This window comes from Stegostoma tigrinum, chromosome 7 (assembly GCF_030684315.1).
Source record: "Stegostoma tigrinum isolate sSteTig4 chromosome 7, sSteTig4.hap1, whole genome shotgun sequence".
Classification (NCBI taxonomy): Eukaryota; Metazoa; Chordata; class Chondrichthyes; order Orectolobiformes; family Stegostomatidae; genus Stegostoma; species Stegostoma tigrinum.
The window spans coordinates 22,857,316-22,860,960 of record NC_081360.1 but is presented as its reverse complement, the minus strand read 5'-3'; positions in this window follow the sequence as shown (position 1 = coordinate 22,860,960).

Below are 3,645 nucleotides of genomic sequence, written 5' to 3'. Positions count from 1 at the left end.
CAGGGTCATTTTTGCGAGCGGAACATGAATGTTCTGCAAAGCGGTCGCCAAGTCTACACTTCATTTCCCCAATGTAGAGGACACCACATTGTGAGCAGCGAACGCAGTAGACTAGATTCTTGGAAGTGCAGGTGAAGTGTTGCTTCACCTGGAAGGTATGTTTGGGCGCTTGGATACTGGGGAAGGAGGAGATAAATGGGAAGGAGGTAAATGGCCAGTTACAGGGGAAGGTCGTAGGGCTGTGGGGAGGTGTTGGGGATGAAGGAAGTGTGGACCAGGGTGTCCCGGAGGGAACAGTCCCTGCGGATGGCGGACAAGGGAGGGGAGGGGAATATGTGTCTGGTGGTGGCATCTTGCTGGAGGTGGCAGAAATGGTATCTGACGATCAGACTCAAACACTGACACAAACACTGACAGGAGATTGTAACATACACATGAGTGAGGAATGGGCAGATTTGGAAAAGAAAACAGTGAGACAGAACAAAACCCGATGAACATGTCAATATAGAAAGTTAGTAAGAGAGGATGCCTGGCTTCAAGATACTATGGCACATTGCTCTGACATCCTGACTGCTCTTTTAGGTAGACAGAAAGGCCAAATTTGGAATACAGGCATGAGAGTTACCTCCCGTGACCTGGTCAGGACTCAGCTCTTAATTAACATCACAAAAATTGATTCTCTGGCTAGCAGTTTGTGGGATCTTGCTGAACTCCAGCTGGCTGCTGTGTCACATTACAACAATGACTGCACCTTAAATTGGTTGCAAAGCACTTTAGGGTGACTTGAAGTCATAAAAGGTACTAGATAAATGTAAACCTTTCTTATTTTCAGGCTAGCAATCTGATAGAGTGAATGATACATCCATTATGAAACCTGCCCAATTCTCAATCAATGACATGACAATTAGGCTGGTTCTGCAATGAATGGCTGATCTGCTCCATTGACTTACCATCATATGCTGAAGGTACGACTATACCACCTTGATCCAAATATGACAGAGGGAGATATAGTGTAACACTCAGAAACTAGTGGAGGAAGGGTGTAATCGGACAGTTCATCAGAAATAGTAACCAAAGTAAAAGGTAAAATTTGAGCCCAAAAGTATTTGATTTGGAAATGGGACTTGTTACTGTTTGGACTTTGTAAATATCATTTCTATTTTAACTGTTGTTCCAGGCTATATACGAGTTGCCCAGAGCCACCCAATGAAACAATGAGTTCCTTCACTTACATTGCCCAGAGCTAATAATTGCATAATTCAGCCTGTAATTGGAATGTTTCTCTTCAAAATTCCAAAGTTGAAGTAATCAAACCTGGGACAATCTTTTAGAAAATAAATCAGGCTCATTTCAATCTAAATACAGTTTCAAAAATGTTAAGCAAATACTACACAGACCAGTTGATTGGAAAGTACTTTACAAGGATTAACTTTGCCGGTACTGTTAACAAGCTTCGTTTGGTTAAATTTGTGATGAGATAATGGTGTGATGGTATTGTCGCTGGAATAGTATTTCAAAGGCCCAATTAATATTCCAGGAATCTGGGCTCAAATCCCACCATGACAGATAACGGAATTTGTGTTCCAAAACTAAAATCTGGAATTCCAAATCTAATGCTGTCAGTTGTTGTAAAAACCCATTAAAGTTCACTCACACCTTTTGTTTAGGGAAAGAAATATGTTATCAATTCCTGATCCAAGCAATAGGTACCTCCAGACCCACAGCAATCCTTGTGGAGATGATGCCCCATGTGCACATTGAAGACATCTCCAATGGCACTATGAATGTACTAAGTTTGTTAGACTTTAAACAGATCTAGCAACTCCAAACTAGCGCTGTAGGTCTGATGGCAGTGGCCTTCTGAAATGGCTTAACAAGCCTTTCAGTTGAATCAAACTAAAAAAGTCTCAAAAGGAGAATGAAAACAGCTGGAACACTGACCTATGCGATGCCAAGGACAATACTCACTGACCCTTGTTGATTCTGTAAAGCCCATTTTAATAAGATCTGGGGGCTAATGCCAAAATTGTCTCACAGACTAGTCAAGCAATGTTCTGAAATAGTTACAGTGTCGGAATCATTCCTTACAGACAATATCCCAAACGCCACCAACACCAGAGGTGTCAGCACGGTGGCATACACTTGTGATGAAGTTGCCTTGGGAGTCCTTAGCATTGACTCCAGACTACTCATGTCTTCAAGGCATCAGGACAGACATAAGCAAGGAAATATTCTGCCATTCTGTTACCCCTCCAGATTGAACACTGGTGGAGGAGGCATTGAGGATGTCAAAAGAGCAAAATGCACTCTGAGAGGGAGGCTTCAATAACCATCACCAAGTGCATCTTCACAGCATTACCACTGATCAAGCTGGCCAACTCTGAGACAGAGTGTGCAGCAGGCAGTAAAGGAACTGGACCTCATCCTCATCAATCTGCCAAATGTAGCTGCGTCTGTCCATGACTGCATTCTTAGGAGTGACCACAGCGCAGTCCTTGTGGAGACCTTGCCTTGTTCTCACGTTGAGAAAATCCTTCATTATACTGTGTGCACTACCATACTAAATGGGATAGGTTTCAACCAGATCTGGCAACTCAAGACCGGGCATTCACAAGCTGTTGTTGGCCCATCAGCAACAGCAGCATTTTACTCTAATACAATGTACGGCCTTATAACCTGGCACACTCCCTACTTCACCATTGCAATCAGGCTAGGGGGTCAATCTTGGTTCATTAAAGTGTGGGCAGGCCAGGAGCAGCACCTGTCATCCCTAAAAATGACGAGTCAACCTGGTGAAACAATAAAACAGAATTACTATTGTGCCAAACATATAAGCAGCAAGTTGAGACAAAGTTAAGGTTTCCATGACCAGTAGATCAGAACTAAGATCTGAATTCCTGCCACATCTGGTTACGAATGATGTTGGAGGAGGCTCCACACGTATCCCAATCCCCAATGGGGGAGCCTGACACATTAGAAGGTAAGGCTGAAGCATTTACAACAATACTCAGCCAGAAGTTTTTAGTGGATGATCTATTCTGGCCTCCTCTGGTGGTAGCCAGCGTCACAGATGACAGTCTTCAACCAATTCAGTTTGCTCCACATGATATTGAGAAATGGTTAGAGGCACTGAATACTACAAAGGCAATGGGCCCTAACAACATTCCAGAAATACTACTGTAGACATGTGTTTCAGAAATTACCATTCCTTCCAGTCAACTTGTTTCAGTACAGCAACAACACTGGCGTCAACTCAACAGTGCAGAAAATTGCTCAGATATGCTGTCTACAGAAAACCAGGGCAAATCCAACCCGGCCAATTAGCATCCCATCAGTCTACCATCGCTCATCAGTAGGGTGATTGGTGCCATCAAGCAGCATCTGCTCAGCAATAACCTACTCAGTGATGCCCAGTTTGAGTTCCACCAGGGCCACTCAGCTCCTGACCTGTTACAGCTTTGGTTCAAACTTGGACAAAAGAGCTGAATTCCAGAGGTGAGGTGAGAATGACAGCCCTTGGCCAGTTGTGGTATCAAGGAGCCCCAGCAAAACTTGTGGCAGCATTGATATATTGAAGAAAGAGTTGTGGGTGGGGACCAGAATAGGACTGGAACAAGAAATGTACCCCACGAAGAGACAAGCGTA